This window comes from Sus scrofa, chromosome 18 (assembly GCF_054392235.1).
Source record: "Sus scrofa isolate SSC_HxYL_T2T_F1_AM1 chromosome 18, Sscrofa_HxYL_maternal_Yorkshire_Landrace_v2.0, whole genome shotgun sequence".
Classification (NCBI taxonomy): Eukaryota; Metazoa; Chordata; class Mammalia; order Artiodactyla; family Suidae; genus Sus; species Sus scrofa.
In genome coordinates, this window is record NC_139400.1 from 45,046,310 (window position 1) to 45,071,176 (window position 24,867).

General features: G+C 35.6%; 1 protein-coding gene across 3 annotated transcripts in view; it reads right to left on the bottom strand.

The window, feature by feature from the left end:
• Nucleotides 1-24,867, bottom strand: part of DNAJB9 (DnaJ heat shock protein family (Hsp40) member B9) — a 748,064-nt gene that overhangs the window by 309,759 nt on the left and 413,438 nt on the right. Inside the window, exon 8 of one of the 3 annotated variants that reach the window (XM_085005840.1) lies at nt 11,083-11,189. The exons of the other annotated variants lie outside the window; for them this stretch is intronic. The gene's annotated coding sequence lies outside the window, so the exon portion shown is untranslated. Of the gene's footprint in view, nt 1-11,082; nt 11,190-24,867 lie in introns of those variants that run through there. 3 annotated transcript variants of the gene reach the window in all.

The following is a 24,867-nucleotide window of genomic DNA, read 5'->3' on the forward strand; positions in this document are numbered from 1 at the left end:
AATGTTTTTCTTTTACGGTAAGTCTGCGTTTTCACCAAGGAACCATTTTCCAAAATCTTAAATATATCCTCTAATTTTCTGAAATGCGTTCTTGTTCTGGGTTTTATTTTATGCCTATGATTAATCTCAAATTCATTTTTGTGGACAGAATGAAATTGGGCCCAGGATCCAATTTCTTCACACATTCAACTGGTTGTTTAGCACAATTCATTTTAAAATGTGTATTTAAAATGTGATTTTCTTGAGGGCTTATTGAAAGTCAACTGTTTATTTGTGTGAAGGTCAATTTCTAGACTCCCTATTCCATTTGTCTAATCTATTTGCCTGTCTATTAAACCAATACCACACTGTCTTGATTATTGCAACTTTACAGAAAATAATGAAATCAGGTAGTGAAAGACTTCCAAGTTTATTATTTTGCAACATTGTTGTGGCTATTCCAGATTATTTGAATTTTTATATAAATTTTGGAAATAGCTTTTCTGTTCTTTCAAAAGAGCCTGACGAAATTTAGTGTGGATACTGAATCTCTAAATTTATTTATAGTAGTCTTTATTTCTTATTACAAATTCATCTTATACTTCCATCTGGCACTATTTACTTTCATCCCAAATAATTTATTTTAGGCATGTTTATAGTACAGGTCTGCTCCAGACAAATTTTCACGAAAATTTAACACTCTTAAATGTCTTTACACACCTTCATTTTGAAGGCTATTTCTCTGGAGACAGAATTTTAGGTTCACAAACTTTTTTCTTTCAGAAATTTAAAAATGTATCCCACTGCTCTGGGGTTTACTTTGTTTCTGCTGTGTGGTCAGCAGTATTTAGTTTCATGTTCCCCTGCATGTACTGCATCTTTTTGAAAAATTTGTTATTATATCCACTCTTCATATTTGCTCTTCATCATTGACTGTAAAATGCCAATGTGTTGCTTTCATTTGTTCTACTTTTTTTGTTTCTTGACTTAACTCAGAAATATGGATTTAAGTCTTTTATCAATTTTGGAAAGTTTTCATATAGTAGCTCTTTAGATATTTTCTTTGACCCATTCTCTCCTCTTCCCATATCCATCTGTGAATTAATTTTTTATCAGAAGTTATTAACCAGGAGCAATTTTGTCCGGCAGGAAACATTTAACAACATGTAGACATATTTCTGGTTGTCTAAACTAGAAGGGTATTTGCTACTGCCACCTAGTGGTAAGGTCTAGATACACTGTTAAACATAAAAGCACAGGATATTCTCCCAAAACAAATAATTATCTGGTCCAAAATTTCAGCAGTGTCAAAGGCTAGAAACCCTATTTTAGACTATATGACATTGTTTCAAAGGTCTGAGACATTTGGTCTTGTTTTTATTTCACCCTTCTTTTGTATTTCAGTTTCATTATTTTCTACTCAGTTGCTTTCAATTTTACCAATCTTTTTCACTTCAATATTCAGTCTGTTAAGTCTATCAAACACATTCTTTGGATTTTTTTTTTTTGGCTGCACCTATGGCATGCAGAAGTTCTTGGGCCAGGGATTGAACTCATGCCTCAGCAGTGACCTAAGCCACAGCAGTGACAACTTCAGATCCTTAACCACAAGGCCACCACGGAACTCTGAGTTTTGATATGATATATATTTTTTTATTTTTAGTATTTTCTTTTTTATAGCATCCATGTTCATGTTACAATTTTTTATTTATTTTTTTTCCGCTTTTCAGGTCTGCACCTATGGCACATGGAAGTTCCCAGGCTAGGGGATGGATCAGAGCTGTAGCTGAGGGCCCATGCCAGAGCAACAGAAACTGCCAGATCTGAGCCACATCTGCGACCTACACCACAACTCACTGCAATGCCATATCCTTAGCCCACTGAGCAAGGCCAGGGATCAAATCTGCATCCTCATAGATACCAGTTGGGTTCATAACTTGCTGAGCCACAATGGAAACTCCCCATGTTACAATTTATTATTTCCTTTTTTATGTTGATGACTTTGGCATTTTTATCATAGTTATTTTAAAGTATCTTTCCCATATTTCTAACATCTGGACATCTGTTTTACTGACTGTTTTATGTCCTGACCTTATGTCCAATTTTCTTCATATGTCTTTGATTTTTTGAATGTATGATAAGTATTGTGTATAACACAGTAATAGAGAATAAATTAATTACTATTCATCCCCAGAAATTAGATACCTCTCTTCTTCCTTTGTTATATATTGCTAGATTGATTTGATATGCTTAGTTAACTAATGTATCATTGTTTATCAGGTGCACTGGTCTCTAAATTTCCTTTTGCATGTCATTGCTAAGGTTTGACATCACTAATATCTGGAGTATATAAAACTGCTGGAGAAATATTTCCTTCCTTTTCTGAAAGAACATGTGCAATACTGTTGCTATTTCTTCATTTGTTAGAGTTTGTTAGAGTATACCAGTGAGGCCAAAATTTTCTGTCTGAAATCTTTAAATTACAAAATCAATTATTGTAATATGATATTTATAGCTATCCAGAATTTTTTACTTCTTCTTAATTTCAGTATTTTTTCAAAGATTGGTTTATTTCACACAAAATATCAAATTTAGTCATTTATCATTCTTCCTTATTATCTTTAAATATCTGTACAATTTATAGTAATTCCTCCTTTCTTAACAATAATTTATCTTGTGTTTATTTTTTGATCAGCCTTCTTTAAAGATTAGCAATTTTATTAAGCTTTTCAAAGAACTAATTCTGACTACTTTGATTTTTCCTATTATTTATTCATTTTCTATCATGTGGATATTCTTATTATTTTTCTTTTCCTTATTTTATCTATTTGTTTAAGGTCATAGCTTGCTTAGAATATTGATTTTAACTTTTCTATTCTATTAAAATACTTAAATCTTTACATTTCCCATACAGTATCATTTAGCTATATCTCATAAATGTTGATATACTGCATTTTAATTATCATTCAATTCTCAATATTTCCTATTTTCTCTTCTGATATTGACATTAACCTGTGGGTTATTTAGGATTGTGTTATTTTTCCCCCTCAAACATTACAGCATTTGTACATATTTTACTTATCAATTTCTAATTTAATTACAGGGTAGCAAGGCAACATATCCTTTATGATTTCAATCTTTTTTAAATTAATGAAATTTATTTAAAATGGCCCATAAGCAGCATTCGCCTGCATTGATGAGCATACCTCCTTCTGTGGTTGAGTATGGTTTTCTCTAAATATCAGTTATACCAAGTTAGCCGACATTGTTGTTCACATCTTTTATGCTTACTGATTTTTTTCTCTATTTATTCTATCAACTACCGAGAGGGGTATTAAAATTTCCAAACATTATTACAATCTATTTCTCTCTTTGATTCTACCTGTTTTCGCTTCATGTATTTTGAAGCCCTTTTATTAAGTACTTTGACATTCTGCCTTGCTGAACAAGATGAACCTTCTATCATTATGAAATACTTGTTTATCCATAATAATACTCTTTGTATTGAAGTCTACCCTGTCTGATATTATGTATATACATCGGCTTTCTTATGTTTACTCTTAGCATGAAATCTGTCATCCTATTACTTTCAACCTACCTTCTCCTTATGGTTAATCACATCTGTAGACAGCATATATCTTGACTATGCTTTTATTATCCATTCTGGTAATCTCTGCCTTCTAATTGCAGGGTTTTTTTTTTTTTTTAATTTAAATGGAAGCTAAGCACAGATATAGTTTAGGTTCTGTTTAACATTTTGCTATTTGTCTTATGCTAGGAGTTTAACTCTCTTTCTTTACTTTCCTCTTTAGGGTTATTCAAATTACAGTCGGTATTCCATTTATTGCTTCCATTTGAGTATTAGCTGTGTGTACACTAATATGTACTGTGTATACACTAATATGTACACTAATTTGTACTGAGATAAGGAAATACAAATATGGAATGGAAAAAGGTGAGAAGGAACCTGGTGATTTGAATTAGAGATATCAGTATGAACCAATGATTATTTAAATATATGCTTCCAAACTCTTCCATTATTGGGCTGAGAAGAAATGTCACCCAAAGCAATTAGTACATGCAATACAATGGCCAGATATTGGTTTTTTAATGTCACTTCCAACTCAAAGATACGAGGTTTGGTATTGGTAAAGTAAAAGGTGAGCCTGAAACATTTTGTTGCGTTAGAAATGAAAGACGTATTCATTTGCTAAATGGAATACATTAAAAGGATACGGAAATGTCCTGAAAGAACATTCCCTCGTGATACTTAAAACAAATCAGACATTAAATAATGACGATGATAATAATGGCTTATAACACACTGACCAAAAAAAAATGAATCAGTACAACCAGTGAGGTATTTTCTCAGGAAAGACAAGAGGTTATTATGAAGGAGAGATCTTCCTTACAGAATAAAATAAATGAAAAATTTATTATTTTGCTATTAACCATATAATAAATAATTTTAAAATTTTATGAGCAAATATTAAAATCAGAAATAAAAAAAGAGATACACTCATATTTGGAGATTTCAATACCCTATCTCATTAATTGATAAACTAAGTAGAAAAAAAGTCAGTAAAGAGATAAAAGATCTGAACAAACTATCAATCAACCCGACTAGCTGTGAATTATAAAACAAATAAACAATACATGTCTATTTCAGGTGCACAGGGAATATTCATAAGGATACCATATGCTCAACCAGAAGGTAAGTCTTCATTAATTTTGAAACAATGATACAAATTATATTCACTTGTGATAAAATACCCAAAAAGTCTTCAAATATTTGCATATTAAATAATCATTTCTAAATAACACATGGATCAAAGAATATATTACAGTGGGAACTATAAAATATTTTAAACTCAATAATAATAGGAGTTCCCGCTGTGGCTCAGCTATTAACGAATTCGACTAGGAACCATGAGGTTGCAGGTTCAATCCCTTGCCTCGCTCAGTGGGTTAAGGATCTGGTGTTGCCATGATCTGTGGTATAGGTTGCAAACGAGGCCCGGATCCCGTGCTGACGTGGCTGTGGTGTAGGCCGGCGGGGGACAGTTCCAATTAGACCCCTAGCCTGGGAACCTCCATATGCTGCCGGTGCAGCCCTAGAAAAGACCAAAAGAAAAAAAGAAAAAAAAAAAACCTCAATAATGATGAAAATATAACATATCTAAATTTGTATAGTGCAGCAAAAGTAGTGATTAGAGGTAGCATATAATTTATTTTATTTTATTTTTTTAGGCAAGAAATAGATTTATTAATATAGGATGCTTGTCTATCTAACAAGGGCAGGCAAGGAGGCTCTGTCGCAAGGATTAGGTGGGCTACAGTTTTATCATCCAAGGGGAGTGGCTAATTTTAAATGTTTATATGCTTATATTAAAAAGGAAAGGTCAATAAACTAAGCTCACACTTTAAGTAGCTGGGAAAAAAATGCAAAAGAAAACAAATTAAGCTCAAAGAATGTAGAATGAAGAAATAATAAAGAACAGAAATGAAATAAAATAGATGTTAAATATTTCCACTGACAGTCCTATTTAGCTGGAATTTCTACTTTCTCATTTATTGGTTCACACAGCCTACATTTATTTTGCAACTGCTCTGAGCTTGGGCTCTGAATGAGATGTTGTGGAAAAGCAGTGATTATACACAGTTCCTTCCCTCATTGTACATAGGAACATGATTATTCAAATAACTAAAAATTTCTTTTTATCAATTCTATACGAGAACTTCAGGATATACAGGACTGTAACAGGAGGACTGAAGCATCTCTGATAGATTACAGATTCTGAAGAAAAAAAAGAGCACACATTTCACCCAAAATGCTCAGCTGAGTTCATCTAGTACTGCTCAAAGGTTACAGACTTCTAGTTGGACTGAGGTGCTCACACAGAGCCAGTATAGCTACAACAGAAGTTCTTGAGACCCACTCTATTTCTTGCTCTCCCCATTGAAGTCCTTACTGGAGATGGGCGAGAGTCTCTATTTCCAGACATGAATATTCTGGCCCTGCTGTTTTGAAGCATATGATAAGACTGCACTTCTGGGAAAAAGGTAAGTGTTTAGTCCACCATGTGCTACTCCTCCTACCATGATGATCATGGGAGATCAAAAGATGAAGCCCCTGTTATCTTTAGTTCTTAACAGAGATGTTGTATAGCAGAGATGGAACTAACACATGGAACATGTGGCATAAGCAAGATATAAATCTCTGTTGTCAATGAGATAACGAGAATGTATGTTAGCGCAACATAATCTAGCCTATCCTGACTAATAAGGATTTACATCAGCAAACTACATTAACCTTAAAGAGAAAATGGACATTCAGCAGTTAGGTTACCCTGCACCATTTCTCTGCCTCGAATTATCCAGAATTCCTTAAAAGCTCATTTCCAAACATAGGCTCAACCTGCACTGTTCTGGTCAGGGACAGTAGCAGAGGAGGGCATTAAAGCTCTCCTGAGAAAGTGAATACCACTCTAATGTATTAGGGAAATTTACTTATTTCACCATGAAATGAACAATTTCCCTTTACATCTCTGCACAATTCCCTATATGGTAAAAGTTCAATAAATAACTGTTAGTGTTTTATTAGATCATCTGTGTTTTTACTAAATTAGCTCATAGGAAGTAATTAAGGTGAAGCATAAGGATAATTTAAGAATGTGACATAACTTGTTTTTCAAAGAGTCAAAAGTATAAGTAATGGAAAACTAAACAGTAGTCAATGGGCTTAAGTCATTAACCACATCAACAATTAGATATGCCTAGTGAGGTGAAACTAATGACTGAATTTCAGGATTTATTATATCAAAATGGAGTATAATTCTTGCTTATGTGGTGCTACTCTGGTATCAGTGAAATAATTTAACTTTCTAATGACCTTTTCATTTCAGTTTGATTAATTCCATGTCATGGCATTAGCTCATTCAATGAGCCTTAATGTCATGGTAGATTTTACAACTACCAAGCGGAATCAGGGTCTATAAACACTCAGAATTGCGATAGAAAATGTCATCTTCTGGAAGTGCTCTGGCATTGGGAGACAGATATAGGACAAAATTATCTATTATCCATACAGTGATTTAATACCTAGCTAGCAAAGAGTATTAAAATGAACTTATATTTTCCAATAACTTTAAATTACCCAAGGGTTTCAATAAGTGGTGCTGGGAAAACTGGACAGCCACATGGAAAAGAATGAAATTAGGACACTCCCTAACACCATACACAAAAATAAACTCCAAATGGATTAAAGACCTAGATATAAGACCAGACACTATCAAACTCCTAGAGGATAACATAGGCCAAACACTCTCTGACATAAACGACAGCAACATCTTCTCAGATCCACCTATCAGAGTATTGGCAATAAAAAGAAAAATAAACAAATGGGACCTAATCACACTTAAAAGTTTCTGCACAGCAAAGGAAACCCTAAACAACACAAAAAGACAACCCACAGAATGGGAGAAAATCTTTGCAAATGAATCGACTGACAAAGGATTAATCTCCAAAATTTATAAACAACTTCTGCAGCTCCATAACAAAAAAACAAACAACCCCATCCAAAAATGGGCAGAAGATCTAAACAGACAATTCTCCAAAGAAGACATACAGATGGCCGAGAAACACATGAAAAGATGTTCAGCGTCACTCTTTATTAGAGAAATGCAAATCAAAACCACGATGAGGTACCACCTTACACCAGCCAGAATGGCCATCATCCAAAAGTCTACGAACAATAAGTGCTGGAGAGAGTGTGGAGAAAAAGGAACCCTAGTACACTGTTGGTGGGATTGTAAATTGGTGAAACCACTGTGGAAAGCAGTATGGAGATTCCTCAGAAAACTAAACATAGAACTACCATTTGATCCAGCCATCCCACTCCTGGGCATCTATCCAGAGAAAACCACAACTCGCAAAGACACATGTACTCCAATGTTCATTGCAGCACTATTTTTAATAGCCAAGACATGGAAACAACCTAAATGTCCATCGACAGAGGAGTGGATCCAGAAGATGTGGTACATATACACAATGGAATATTACTCAGCCGTCAAAAAGAACGAAATACCAGCATTTTTAGCAACATGGATGGACCTAGAAACTATCATGCTAAGTGAAGTAAGCCAGACAATGAGACACCAACATCAAATGCTTTCACTGACATGTGGAATCTGAAGAAAGGACAAATGGAACTTCTTTGCAGAATAGATGCTGACTCACAGACATTGAAAAACTTATGGTCTCCACAGGAGACAGTTTGGGGGGTAGGGGGATGTGCCTGGACTGTGGGATGGAAATCCTGTGAAATCAGATTGTTATGATCATTATACAACTACAGATATGATAAATTCATTTGAGTAATAAAAATAAATAAATTAAATAAATAAATAAATAAATAACCCAAGGTTATTAGTAACAATATTCTAATGCAAACAACTTGATTGCTTTTCAAAAAATAATTTCTTTTTCTTCCTTTTCACTTATGCATTGGTTTAAACTTTTGGCTCTTTCCCCAGAATCTGCTGGTCACACATTACCCTAGAGATGCTCTAGGCTGACAAAAACTTGGGCACATGGAGTTGCCAAACACTTTAAGAACCCATCAATCTATTACTGGAAAAAATTAGCAGTACTTAAACAAAAAGATGTTGGCCATTTGCACAGAAGCCCAGAGCAAGAAAATATCTTGCAATTTATAATAGAAAGTATTTCCAAGAGAAAATGAAGCACACACTCTGTTTTTCAGGCAATATGTGGAGAAGTTAATTTTTAAGGAGCTTGAATCAGACTCAGAAAAATAAAGCTCTGTAAGCAAAGTGTTATCTCAAAGGTCTAGCTCTTATGTAAATAATTACGTATCACTTTGGCACTTTAAGTTTACAAATTATTTTCACATTTGATCCTTACAACCATTCTGAGGAGGAATGAATAGACAGTATCATTCTCCTGTCATGGAGGAGGATACAAGACAAGAATATGGCACGAGTGACCTAATTGAGGTCATTAACTAGCAAAAGTCAATGTCAAAGTGGTGTTAATACAAAAGCCCAGGCTATGACCAGAATATACCCTGAGAACCCAGCCCAGCTACATTCTCTGCCAGCTGTGTGTCATTGGTACTGTTTCCAAACTCCTCTGGAACTCACTTTCCATGCTTACAAAATACAGATAATGCCTACTTCAAAAAAATTGTTACAAATAGGAGAATAAGAAAATTTTTTAGTACTTACCAATAGTGTGCTGATAAATATTAACCAGGCTTTCTGAAGAAAAAAAAATGTATACATGTGCATATATATATATATACACACACACATTAGTTTATTATAAATGTTATTGACATAAAGAAGGTGTAGCACATGATTAACAATAATAAAATATGCAGTACTTATTATGGTAAATTCTACATAACCAATTAGTTCTAACAATACTTCCATGGATATTTTCTGAGCTCCTTTATTGGTAACCAAATCATGGCTTCAATGCAACCAGGATTTGGCAAATGGAGTTAGATTCCAACCTGCCACCTCTTTTCCCAGTGTCTCATCAATAAATGTGGTATGCAGAGTGAATGCTGGTTGATATTTTTGTTTACTGTACAAAATTAGGAGGAAGGTGAAACAACCGTGATGTGAGTCAGAACCTCATTTGCTCGTCAGTGACGTGATCACATCTTTGCTGAATCAGGTAATAGTTTTCAAACGATAAATGAATATTTCCTTGATTTTATACTATTCATAATGTAACTGCATGACACATTTTCCATTTTAATTTGCATTATTAACATTTCTCAAGATTAGACAATCGATAAAACAATATGTTAATGCCTACTCCGAAACATTTGCCAGCTATAGCTAATTTCAGCCACTGATACGATGTCACTGAATACAGAAGTGAGAAGAGATATGTACTAACACACTGTTAGACAGGATTTCCACCACACAAATACAATAGTTATGAATAATCTCGAGAGCATAAACAATAGTAAAATGCAGAGAAATAATTTGGAAGGGATAGGCTTTTGAGTGTTTATTATTTTTACTTTTGATAGTTTAGATAAGTGAAGGTTTATACAATTTAATTTTCTTTTTTTTTTCTTTTCTTTTCTTTTTTTTTTTAAGGCCCGCACCTGCTGCATATGGAAGTTGAACTGGAGCTACAGCTACCGGCCTATGCCACAGCCACAGCAACACAGGATCCCCAACCCACCGAGTGAGGCCAAGGATTGAACCCACATCCTCATGGATATTAGTTGGATTTGCTTCTGCTGTGCCACAAGGGGAAAAGCAACAATTTATTTTTCAATCATGGATAATTTTAACAATTGCCTTGAGAAATTCTTGAAAATTGAACAATGATCTCTCTCAGGTAGCCAGTACTGGCTGGCTACACTGGCTGCATCACAACACTGGAACCCATTGCATATAATGCTCAGTGAATGTGTATTTTCTTCTTCTTGTCTCTTGTCTTATTAACTTTCTACCCATCCTCCTTGTATCAATCAAATACGTCATCCAGCCCAAGTCGACATTCCTGCCCTCGGCTTCCAGGAGCTATGGGGTGGTACTATGAGAGCTGCTCTTAAGTCAACTTCACAAAAGTTCCAAACAGGCCTGGTTTTCCTTAACAGTCATTCTACAACCAACATGTAAATTTGGCTGGAAAAGTTTTGCATATACATTATATAATCTGCCTATTTTCCGGGAAATAATAAAAAAACATAAGAAAAAAAGGTTACTTTATTACTTATTTATTTATTTATTTAAATTCTAATGTGCTACTTTTTGTTCTCTTTAGAGCCAAACTATAGGAAGGATCTATTAGAATCCTTTATCTATCCAGGATGCTGACTCTAATCTAGGGGACACTCTGTCCAAGAATCCAGTTCCGACTGAGCCAGCATGAATCACGGGAAGAAAAGTCCAAGTGTTAGCAGAGCCTCAAAGCTCCCTCAAGACACTGCGTTCTCTCTGTAGTGAGGTGTCCTCTAGATAAGAGACAATCCTACCCAGTCGCTTTCTGGCCCTTGTTATTCCTCCCGCCCTACACATATTCTTCCCCAGATGTTGATGGAACCTCACTTACTTCCTGCCACCTGGTATCACAGAAGCTTATTCAGGTGCGTGATGCAAAACGGGCTGTTTCTTCATCCTGACCGTCCTGATTACCTCCACACTCCATGGGAACAAGCCCTGAGGAAAGATGGGAGCTTTTAACCCGCTAACTGCGCTACAGTTCTGAAGCCTGTTATTATTTTTCTTTTCTTACTTCTTTCTCCAATAAGGTTTTTTTTGGGGTTTTTTAAAATTATTATTATTCTATATTTGACATAAAATGTTATACAAGCGTCTTCCTCCTCATCTTACCCAAAGTCCTCTTCTTGTTTCCTTTATTTCTAATCAACAGCATTTGAGTATTTGTTCAGAAGCTGCCTGTTTTACAATCCTATTGTGAAAAGAAGCTTCTCCCAGCCTCAGGGAAATGAGCTGAGGCTCACCTTCTTCATTCCCTTAACACTCCTTTCCAACCGCTACTGACGAAGATTTTAGGGTAGACTACAAAATCATTTGATACGAACGGCCCACTCCTTTTCCAGGGCTATTTGTTAGATTCAGTCTTGCCCATGTTAGCCCTTCTGCTCAGAAGTTTTGTGACCTTCTAATTGTCACAACCTCTAGTGTCATCTGGAAAATGGATATGAGTAATACATCCCTACTTAGCTAATGATATGACTGGGAGGACCAATTTTAAAACGTTTTGTAAATGGACAGACACACTGCAAACAAAGCATGTTACTATGGTTTTATTTATAACTCTTTGGCTCTAGCTGAATGACACACAGTCTTCCAGAGATAGACACACTGAGGTTTTGATTAGAAATATTAGTCAGAAGAATCTGGAGAAGATATTAAAATGGATCCGGGAACACCAACATCTTACTGTGATCCAGCCACTCTCTCAGAGAAGTTCCCAAAGGAGAGATGAATGGATACAGAAAGCAAAGCAAGGCAGCCGTCCTACTATATGGGACTAAGGCTCCACACCCCCAAGCGAGCAGGACTTCAGGAGGCAAATTCTCTTTACCGAGAGTAGAAAATTTGCTTCTGAAAATGGAGCTGGTATGATTGTGGAGAATTGTACTGACCGGAAGATTCAAGGACACAACCTGCAGTGACCCATTCTGACCATTGCTTTAATAATTCTGTCTGGTGGATCTTAGAACCCTCAGTGCAGGTACCGCAATCACCATCTACCAAGTGGTTCATCTAAACCATCACAGTGAAGTGTGTTTTTGAGATGTGGAGGACATGTGTTTAAAAGGCAACTGAAGAAAAACTGAGTGGGAAAGAAACGGTTTCTTCGAAGCAGCTTTTGGGGGAAGAGAAGTTTGAAAAAATCCCTCTTAATTCTTTTCTTATTATTCTCTATCTCTAAGATCAACCCAGTCTATGTCTTTAAAAAGACAAATGCAGGAGGGAGCATGGGAAGAGAGGATGTTTAATGTCTAGATCAGTGTGATTTTCTAAGCCATGTGCTGCATTTCTCTCTGGCTGAGCAGGAGTTCCAACAGCCTCATCTTTGGAAGTCATAAAGCCCAGTAAGGAGACACATGATGAAAGACTCAGGCCTCTCTTATTAACACATAACTGTCAGCAAGTAATGGAAAATGAGGAAACATTAACAACAGATGATCCTTAACGATAAATGTTACCTTGACAGGTAAGTTTGAACTTTTTATTCTTAAATGTGTTCCAGGGTTTAAAATGCCCTTTTAGAGTTGCAATAAAACCTGGGGATTTTTTTTCTTTGCAGTTTCAATATCAATTCAATTCTCATCTGCCGTTTCATTCCTAGCTCTTTAAAATAAGAGCACTTGGGAAAAAGTAAACCGCAGAGAAGGGCAATCTTGATATGCAATAAGCAACAAAGATAAAAAGGGATGGGTAATCCTTAAGTGGAAAAGCATCATCGTACGAAATGCTCAAAGAGGATTTCTTTCACTCATTAACAGGTCGTGTTCACGGGGATTTGCACCAACATAAGCACTTTAAAAAGATCGTATATAATCTCTTCTCGGAATTGACATTTAGAATCAAGTCTTCTACTCCCAACATGCAGGCCTCCAAAGACGTCAAAAGTAGCCATATTTTCTACCAACACCTGGAAATTCATTTCTGATTAGAGTATTTCTCTATTGAGACAGTAGGTCTTTGTAACTGATACAAGCAGGTTAAAGTAGCTTTATAACCTTGGTCTTTGAACTTTTGCTTTCAATTCAATCCAATTAATTATAGCAGGACTTGATCAGCAATACAGCATCAAGACTTCATCCTACGTAATAGTTATAGCATATTAACGTATTACATATCTGTTTTGCTGTTGTCGTTGTTTGTCTTTTGTCAGCCGCTCTCACGGCATATGGAGGTTCCCAGGCTAGGGGTTTCATCGGAGGTACAGCTGCCAGCCTACGCCACAGCCACAGCAACGCCAGATCCGAGCCGCATCTGCAACCTACACCACAGCTCACCGCAACACCAGATCCTTAACCCACTGAGCCAAGCCGGGGATCAAACCCACATCCTCATGGTTCCTAGTCAGACTCATTTCCACTGTGCCACAAAGGGAACTCCTTACATATCTTCTTTTCTTTAAAATGTACCCAGAGATATGACGTTTGTATAGGGCAAAGCCCTTACATGCTATGTAACTAAGAGCATAATCACTGACTCTTTGCAGAAGACAGAGAATGCTGTCATCACAGCTTGCAGCACATAGTGGTGGTCTATTGGCATTTGTGACTGTACACCCCACATTGTTAACTTATTGGAAGCAAGGATTTTGTCTGATTTGAATTTGTAACATTGAAACATATCAGAATTGTTGGCAAGTACTGGTGCCTAATACATACATGATGACTGAGTTAAAAAGTTTTACTATAAAGATATGGATATGTGAAATGAGATGTTATTCATAGGAGGATTATTTCCTTTAAAAAATTAGTAACAGTAGTTGGTAGTGGGGAGCATGTACCAGACGGAAAACAGCTATTATCTTAAAAGATTGTGCCATAAAGTGTGAATGTGAATGTGTTTCAGAGAGTGGGCATATGTGAACATGTACAGTCTGCTTAGAACAGAGACTCCATCCCTGACTCCAATAAACTCAGAGTATCAAATCATCCAGGCAAAATGAATTAATAAAACCTTTTGACATTAGGTAAGTTGTTTTTGTATGTCATTGAGAAGAACTTGCCCTCAAAATGTACAAAGTTAAAATGTTAAGAAAGAAGTCTAGTGAACCTTCTATGATGTAAGAACAAAACACTTCGAAGGCAGATCATGCAGGATATCTATACGAATTAAAGGACAGATTAGGAGTTCCCGTCATGGCTCATTGGTTAACGAATCCAACTAGGAACCATGGGGTTGCGGGTTCGATCCCTGGCCTTGCTCAGTGGGTTAACGATCCAGCATTGCCATGAGCTGTGGTGTAGGTCACAGATATGACTCTGATCCTGCGTTGCTATGGCTCTGGCATAGGCTGGCGGCTACAGCTCCGATGAGACCCCTAGCCTGGGAATCTCCACATGCCGCGGGAGCAGCCATAAAAAAGGCAAAAAGACAAAAAAATAAAAAATTTAAAAAAAAATGACAGATTAAAGCACTTTAAACTCTCCTCAGGGACGAAGTCTGATCTAGCAACCCTGGGAGTTACCTTGTCTTTGACAATGCAAGATTTGGGTCGTTTGGGGGTGGAGGGTGGGGAGGATAAATAAAGCAATTATTAAAAAAGAACCTGTAGTGATCCATGCACCAGTACATAAGAATTTTTGAGGCATGGAAGTCCCAGCAGGGGAAATAAGCAGTTCAACCTCCCACGTGGAAAGGGGTGAGACATCATCCTTCTGCACTGCCTTCCAGCCTACAAAGAACTATTCTCTACTCACATTAGAGCACTTATTTGTACATTTCAGCAGCAGTCTCAGTACCTGGGAACAAATGGCAGAATATTATTTCACTCCTCTGAACAGAGCCTAACAATTTTAGCAGCAGGAGTTCAAGTGTTTTATCAACAGCATGCTACTATCTACTCTGGAAAAATATATAAAGAAAAGAAAAAAGGAAACCCTCAAAAACAAAACCCCTTAAGGAATGCAGCATGAATGTTTAGTGAACTATATGTTTGGAATAGAAAATTGTCACAGCAGGCAAGAAGATGGCCGTCATTCAGAAGGGCAGCAAAATTAGCTTTGTGCTTTTCTGAGCTTCCATATACACGCTATACTTTATGCTACCTCCTTGTATAAGGCATAAGAATACATTGTTTGGAAAACAACTACTTCACATGCGCCACCTCGCCTGAACCTTGTTGACTTTGCCATTGGTCATCATCCAAGAGAATCATAATGACTCATCTCTCAATGTCACCAAGCCATGAACCCTAGTAATTTTGTCACAGGTCAATACATTGACCCTTGTTCAGTGTAAACCCAAACATTACTGCTGAATTCAGAGAGGATTCCTGCTGAAGTTTCTCCACACTAGAAAAAACGCACAGTGCACATAGCCATCCCAAATTTTACAAGGTTGTAAATATAAGGAATGAGGGAATTCTGTTTAAGTCTCAAGTTGGCGCTCACTACATAGAAATCTTAGGTACTGTGACAATTATGAATACTTCAGAATTTCCAGTGAACTTAACGATGCTGTGTTAAAATCTGCTTTGGCAACTCAAACTTTATATTTTTTTCATCATATAAATTGATTTACTATTTTATAAATGTTTATGCCTTCAATAAATGCACCAAAATGCAAAACAGTAGGAGTTCTAGACAAGATCCATTTCCTCACTTTTAGGAATCCATTGTCTACCTGAAGGCCAAGATCTTGATAATAAATATGTTAAGAAGATATAGGACATAATAAGCAATACAAGAATTACAGTACAGAGAACAAAGTCAAGATCTAGATGAATGGTTAAATAAATAAAGGCCTTAAATTCATAGTTAGGAAAAGTAGTTCCCTCATGGCCCAGTGGGTTAAGGATCACATAGTTGTAATGAGACAGAATAAGAACTTGAATGATAGTTTCTATTTAGATGGATTGAGGTGAAAGATGAAGGCATTTTCAATTAGGGCCAAATGAAAATGAATCTGGTTTGTATGGGGACATAGAGGTGACAAAACTGTTTACAACTGGTGGTATGTAAAACTGTTCTTAGAAATAACATTGGAAAAGTAAATTTGTTTTAGATTGCAAAGCAACTTGAATCCTATCTTAAGGTATAAATCATAGTATTGTTAAGTTGCATTCTACCTTGGTCTGAAATGATTTGAGGCAGTTTACAAAGATGCAGCTAACCAAGAAAAGTAACCTAATTTACACTTGGGCGGGGGGCGGGGGGGGGGGAGAATGAGTCAAAATAAAAATCAATATTCAAAAGAGTGAGGTATAGCTAGGAAAATTCATTTTTTATGTAGCATGCTAGTTAAACATTTGTTAAAAGTGATAGACAAGATTAAGTTTTCCCACAGAAAAAGAGAAAATTGTGTAAAAGATTTAGTGTTATAAGGCACAAATAAACCAAATGCTCAGGAAAATCACAACTGATATTAAGACCAAAGGTCTCAAAAATAAGTCAGTGGGGAAAAAAAAAGTCAGTTAATAATATAATAAACAAATAGATAGCCAAGACATGGAAACAACTTAAATGTCCATCAACAGATGATTGGATTAGGAAGATGTGGTATATATACACAATGGAATACCTCTCAGCCATAAAAAGAACAAAATAACACCATTTGCAGCAACATGGATGGAACTAGAGACTCATATTAAATGAAGTCAGAGAGAGAAAGACAAATACCATATGATATCCCTTATATCTGGAATCTAATATAAGGCACAAATGAACCTTTCCACAGAAGAGAAATCATGGACTTGGAGAACAGACTTGTGGTTGCCAATGGGGAGGGGGAGGGAGTGGGATGGACTGGGAATTTGGGTTAATATAGAGACAAACTATTGCCTTTGGAATGGATAAGCAATGAGATCCTGCTGCGTAGCACTGGTAACTATATCTAATCACTTATGATAGAGCAGGATAATGTGAGAAAAAAGAACCTCTATACATATGTGTGACTGGGTCACCTTGCTGTACAGTAGGAAATTGACAGAACACTGTAAACCAGCTATAATGGAAAAAAAATCATTACATTAAAAATAATAATAAACAAATAGCATCCTCAAGAACACAGCAAAAAAGTCGATAGAACAATTTTCCTAAAGTGCCCTTAACACAGGTGAACAATCGGTGCTAAAGCTAAGTGGAGTAATGGCTTTGAGGAATGAGTTTGTCCAGATATACTTTGCGTCGATTGCCTGACTTAACATTGGAACTGAGGCTAAAAGTCATGAAAGACTTTGAACTGGGACACTTCCACATTTGAAGACAGACATCTGCTCTAAGACTTCCTCCAGACCCCATCTTGGTAGCCAAAAGTACAAAACCTTTGAAATGGTTTCATATGTCAGCTTTTGGACACAGCCCTTACAATTTCTCTTTTAACCCTACCTCTGTAAAAGATATAATTCATTCTCAGGAAAAGAATATTTCCCTTCCGCGAGTTGCCAAACAAGTCTTGGAGCAACATGAGTTTTAAGGCAAATGCAGGGTTGCAGAAACTGTCCATCAGAACTTGGTCAGCTTTAACCCGGAAAGATAGGGATCAGGTTATCAAGTGCACTGTTTGCTTTTAAATTTGTGAAGCGGATTTGCATTTGCTTCGTGCCCCGTGCATAATTTGAAGGTCTGCCTGTTGGAAATGACTGCCCTTTCTGAAAAAGGTGCTACTGCAATGGCAATGAAAGAAAGAGGTCATGAATTAATAATCTTGTTTGGTGGAAGTTTCATGACACCTGCCAACACTACACACAAAGAAAGCTTTTCTCAGTCCTTTGCTTTCATGACTGGTAAATTAACTCATATATTTTATAAAAGAAGTGCTTCATACTGTAATCATTTCTATCTTCTGATGCTTGCTTTATGCACATCTTTGTCAATCTAAGACCTGACAGTTGTCAGTTATAAGTGAATCAGGGTATATAAATATGTAAAAATACTACCATACATTAGGAAGGTGTAAAGGGCCTTAGCAGAAATTGACAAAAGTCACCAAATATAAATTGTAACCTTTACTCTAAAGCTGACAACTTAAAATTTGCTACCACAGGGCTTATTGGGTAGTCTAAAAAATAAATAAGAAATCTAATTTATCTGAATTATGATTAAAAATTTTGTTAATATTGTGCAGTCTCTTTGAATACTATAAAATTTTAGTTTGACTATTAACTATTTTACAGTGATATACTACACATTTTATTTCTGTCTATTATTTATTTTATATTTAAAGGCTTTTATATCATTACCTAAAAACCATGAAAAGATATAACTCCTTTCAATATGAAGAATAATACCCCTTATTAAATGTGGTTACCCCTTTCAAAAACCATATCAAATTGAAAGAAAATTACTTAATAGAATTGATAACAATATTTTAAAACAGTAATATGCTACATTATTTAGAGTAAAATTATGTAAGGTCCAAAATGGAATACAGCACTATAGGTCAAACAATTAAATCATTTCATAAGTAACAGTAATAGCTTTGTTATATTACAGTGTTGCTATAAGAGAATGTCTTTGAAATTGGGCTCCTAAAAATATCAAATAAAGCTATGATTATGAAAACAGGTTATTAATAATGCTATTGTGGAATCTATCAAATTAATAAGCGGTTTGTCATTTTTTTTTACAGTTTTGCTAGATATACTTAAGTTTATCCATGATCGCTGTATGTCATTGTGGTTCTGATAATCATCAAATAGCAACTACGAGAGTATCAAATATATTTGACTCAGAGAGATTTTTCTTTTGTTCAGTTTCCCTTCCTGCAGAAACCCTAAGTCATATTGTATACTCCCTCTTTCATGCCTGAAAAAGAAACCTTTATTTTCTTTAGGGGCGTGTTGTGCGTGTGTAGAACTCAGACTATGATGTGGCAGGTAGGAGCCTTGTTAAATGGACCAAATCATAAATTTTCTTCTCTTTGTACCATCAAAATTTGTATAGAAAATACTTATGTCCTTGGCTCACTTCTCCCTTAACACTTAGAAAGAAAAAAGAGAAAAAAATCATAAAATCAAAAGGTTTGGGATTAATAAGAAATTTTCAAAGTAATTCAAAAAAGTTAATAACATACTAGTGTCCAAAAGAAAACTGTTTGGAATCTCGTGTTAGACTCTTTGTATAGTATTTACCTATTCATTGTTAACAACCAGACATATATATTTGTGTGAAAAATACTCCATGGGGAACTGCAAGTTGTAGAAAGTATATAATTTGTAGAAGAATATTTAGAAAATGTGGGTTTATTATAAAGTTAATATATTTCCATAGAGTAGAATATTATGTAGCTATTAAACTTTTATAATACAAATATGTTTAGAATGTATTATAAAATGAAAAGAACCGGAGTTCCCATCGTGGCGCAGAGGAAATGAATCCAAATGGGAACTGTGAGGTTGCAGGTTTAATCCTTGGCCTCGCTCAGTGGGTTAAGGATCTGGCATTGCTGTGAGCTGTGGTGTAGGTTGCAGATGAGGCTTGGATCTGGCGTTGCTGTGGCTCTGGCACAGACCGGCAGCTACAGCTCCAATTAGACCCCTAGCCTGGGAACCTCCATATGCTATGGGTATGGCCCTAAAAGGACAAAAGACAAAAAAAGAAAAGAAAAGAACCTATGAATTTGATGCTATTTCATTTTTTATAAACAGATGCACATATGTATGCATTATAAAGGTAAAGGGAAAAACTAAACAGTCTATCCTTATCACTGATTGGAGTAAGTGGGGGTTTAGTTTATAATCAAACTCACATCCTTCTATACTTCCAAATTTTCTGCTCAACATGTGCTAATTTTAATGAAAAATTTAATATGGAGTGTTAATATATAATAGAAAGAGCAAGAATTATTCCAAATAACTACCATCCAGGTAGAAGCTCCATGTACCCCTTCAACGCTTATATCCTGTACTTAATAAATTTAAACAAATCCATATCACTAATTATGCTAAAAATAAATGAACACTTGTTCTGCATAAGATGGCTAAGCATACTCTATCATTCACACTAACTGCAACTATAAAAATGGACAGAATGAATGAAGCAACTATTCAAAGACACTGAAAAGAATATGGTAGCAGGCACAATAGGTAAGAAGATGAAAAATTGAATAACCACCAGATTTATACTGAGTTGACCATTTTTTCCCTTTGGACTCTTACCAATTGGCTCTGAATGCTGCATAGTTGTAGAACTGGGTGGCTGAGAGAAATAATTAAAGCCCCAGTTTTCTGAGCAAAAGACAGAAAAAGGAAGTCCTAGGGAAACTAAAAGTACCAGGGAGATCAGCTAGAGGGCAGTGCTTGGAAAAGAAACCCTATAAAGTTTTTGGGATTTCCTGGGCTCATCACCAAGTTATGCACATGTAGACTGGCTCCTAATCAGTGTGTCAAAGCTATTGAGAAAGGAACTAACACACAAACTACCAATGAGTTCCCAAACTACTTACTAGGTGCTATACACAAGGGATAGGTACAAATAACACTACAAAGGCTTTGAAAACTAAACTGAAATTGGAACCACAGCCCACAAAAAGTAGGTTGGAACTTTCAACATAAACCTAACCAAGCTGACTCCCTGCTAAAACAAAAATGTCAACATTTTCTTTGGGATTTAAAGTAAACCAGGGGACTTAGAGCGTAACGTTCAATTTGTAAGATGCAGACCAAAATTGTTTTCCAAATGGAAAACTAGGAAAATTTCAACTTGCAGGAGAAAAGACAATCAACAGATTCCAACAACAGAATGACACAGCTGTTGAAAATATATGAAAAGACTTTAAAGTAGTTATTACACAAATGCTTGCTCCAACAATCAGGGATGCTCCAGAAATAATGAAAAAATAGAAAATTTTAGCAAAGAAACAGAAGACATAAAGAAAAAATAAATGAAAGGTTTACAAATAAAATATACAATAACCAAAACAAACATTTCACCAGGGAAGTTCGATAACAGAATGCAGATGCTAGAGAAGAAAATCTTAAAAATAGATCAATAGATATAAAATCTGAATACCAGCCTGTTATCAGAAAATTCAAATGTATCAAGATTAGGAACTATTTCTTAGTCTGTTAAAAAAATAGAAATGGATATTGAAATAAAAATTATTCATGGAGTTCTTGCTGTGGTGCAATGGGATCAGTGGTGACTCTAGAGCACTGGGGTGCAGGTTCAGTCCCCAACCCAGTGCAGTGGTTAGGGATCCAGCATGGCCACATGTTAAGTGTAGGTTGCAACTGTGGCTCAGATCTGATTCCTGGTCCAAGAATTCCATATGCCACAGAGTGGCCAAAAAAGAAAAAAATTATTCATAATATCAACAAAAATATAGAATATCTGAGAAAAAAATAATTAAAAAGATGTGAGGAAAACAATAAATCTAATAGAGAAATATTGATAAACAAAATCTGAACTGATGTAAATGTATGCCATGATTTTGGATGATGATTAATATCTTAAAACTGCCAGTTCTCCACAAGATTAAAAGCAATTATAATACAATTCTAATGACTATTCCTCAATAATTTTTTGAGAGATTAGGTAAAAACATCTTAAAGTTTATGGGAAAGTTCAAAAAAGCCAAGAGAAGTATTCAAAAAGAACAAAAGTCAGTAGGGATGTGGTTTAAAATTCCGATATATACCCTAAAGTCACTGTAATCAAAATAATATTGTACTGATATAGGAAAAGCATATAAAGCAATGAGAAAACACAGAAACAGGCGATTTGGTAATATATGATAATTTGGTAATTATTGAGTGGGAAAATAATTATTTCCTTAATCCTGGCAAAACTCACTATGCATTCGGAGGAACATGTATATATTAAAAACATTAAAAATCCTAAAAGGGAATCTAGTACATGAAATCAACATTCCCACTGAAAGAGATCTTTGAACCCATTATTACACCCACAAGTTGTTAAAAAAAATAAGTTAACATACTTCAACATATACAATTTTAAAAGATTTATATAGTCCTCTGTAGTTACTATAAACAGTGAACTAGAGCTATAAAAGTTGAGTGATATCCATGAACTATTTTTCTAACAATAGCAAGATTTATAAAAAATTTCATAAAATATAATCTTATTTTGAATGTCAATGATAAAAATCACGAGTATGCATATGTATATTTATACTTACGTGTGTAAAATGTATACATAGTATTACATGATCATGAGAAAAACATGTAGGATTCACAGCATGTGTTTAACATGGGTTGCTAAGGAGTGAAAAGGGAGTCTTGTAACTGAAAAGAAAAAATGAGAATTGTGGACTAAAGGTTTAAAAATGTATAATATTACTTATATGTGGAATCTAAAAAATATAGCAAATATATAATATAGCAAAAAAGAAGCAGACTCACAGACATAGAAACAAACTAGTAGTTACCAGTTGGGGGAGGGGCAATATAGGAGTAGAGAAGTGGGAGACACAAATTATTGTACAACACAAGGAATATAGTCAATATTTTGTAATAGCTATAAATGGGAAGTAATCTTTAAAACTGTATATATATATGTGTAATATATATATATTTTTAAAAGCAGATGGACAATGTAAAAACTAATTACAAAAAATTTTAAAACCCATCCAAAATTTTTTTTCATAGTATGTAATTCTTGCACATATACAAGACAAGAATATTTGATGGGGAGTTCCCGTTGAACCTCAGTGGAAATGAATCTGACTAGCATCCATGAGGATGCAGGTTTGATCCCTGGCTTCACTCAGTGGGTTAAGGGCATTGCCCTAAGCTGTGGTGTAGCTCACAGATGCACCTCAGATCCCTCGATGCTGGGGCTGTGGCATAAGCCAGCAGATAAAGCTCTGATTTGACCCCTAGCCTGGGAACCTCCACATGCTGCTAGTGTGACCCTAAAGAGACAAAAAGAAGGAAAGAAAGGAAAAAAGAAGGAAAGAAGGAAGGAAAGAAGGAAGGAAGGAAGGAAGGAAGGAAGGAAGGAAAGAGAGCGAGAGAGAAGGAAAGAAGAAAGAAAGAAAAGAATATTTGGTGAGACCATTGTCTCCACATGACTTGGGTTTCAACAGAGAACTTTGAGCCAAGATCTTTTTTAACTACAAGGAACTTAGATCTATTCATTAGGTTCAGTCTAGAACAGAGATTTAAGCAGTAACTGTTTTCAAGTTTCGTCTAGTGCCGCACTGCCAGGTATTATGGGACAAATTAACAAGAGACAACTTTTAATATGTCTGTGCGTTTACTGAGAATTGAAATTTTCTTATATATTTTTAAACCTTCACATAAATAGCAGAGTTGTGTGCAAATAAAGAGGCACTTAAGCCTAGTTTAAATTGGATATATATTTTTCCTTACATCACTTCTCTTTTTTAATACTAAAGCTATCATTTTGTGCTTTGGGTGCTAACAAACATTAAAGCCAAACATAGCTATAGCAACATCCATAGTGTCATGTATTGACCCTGGCTGAAAAGTTGACACTTTGGAGAGGAAAGTGACTAACTGACCTAACCCATTAGGCACAATTATATACTGCTTCACCCACAGCATGATGTCACATGGTCTATAATTGGTGTAATTTCTAGAGAAGGTAGATGCTCTACCATCAAGAGGAAGAAAGATATCATGAGAGAACTGACTTGCTAAGCTCCTAGTCTATGTTATGTCCAAGATAGATTTCCACACTTCATCTCAGCTAATCTGCCTGAGAACTCTCTGAGGACAAGATATAATACTTTACGTTTTCATTAGATGAGGATTCTAGCTTCACAGAATTTAAGAAAAACATCCAAGTTTATAGTGAGTAGCAGAGTTGGAATCTAAACTCAATACATTTTTCATTTCTATTGCCCAGTGCTGTCACCACAACCAGAAAAAAATTAAATTATTTAAGAACATCAGTTTATAAGTCTTAAAATTAAAATCTTCATTTTTTTGTTTCTTTGTTTGATTTGAAGGTGCATTTTGTTTTACCATTCATATCTCAGAGCATACTTCAAAAGAACCAGAAATAGGAGTTCCCGTCGTGGCTCAATGGAAACGCATCTGATTAGGATCCTTGAGGACGCAGGTTCAATCCCTGGCCTCACTCAGTGGGTTAGGGATCTGGCATTGCCGTGAGCTGTGGTGTAGGTCGCAGACGAGGCTCGGATCTGGTGTTGCTGTAGCTGTGGTGTAGGCCAGTGGTTCAACCCCTAGCCTGGGAACCTCCATGTGCCATGCTATGGCCCTAAAAAAAAGAGTCAAAAAGAAAAAAAGAACCAGAAATAGAACTAGAATATCTATCAGTCCAAAATGGATAAAAGATTTTTTAAATCTTCTTTTAGAGAGACGATCAGTGTGTTTGGGTTTAACACGAGAGAGCTGCATCAGGGTAGGCAGTACCAAGACTTTGCTCCTGTCTTCAGTTAAGTGTGGTTTAAAGCAGTATGTAAGGCTACCAAGTTGGAGACCTAGAAATAGAACTAGAGTCATCAGAACCAAGGACCCTCGATTTCAAGAGGATATCCAAGTCACCCCTCCCTTCTCAATAAAACTATTCTTGGCTTTCCACCTCCTGCCCCCCAAAGCTTTGGAGAACACAAAACCCTCCATGTCACATTCTACTTGCACAGAGTGAGTAGTTTAATTAATGAGAACTCCATTTCCCTTTTTCCTTTAAAATTGAGTATTCAGATGCCAAGTCAGAATAAATTTATGAGA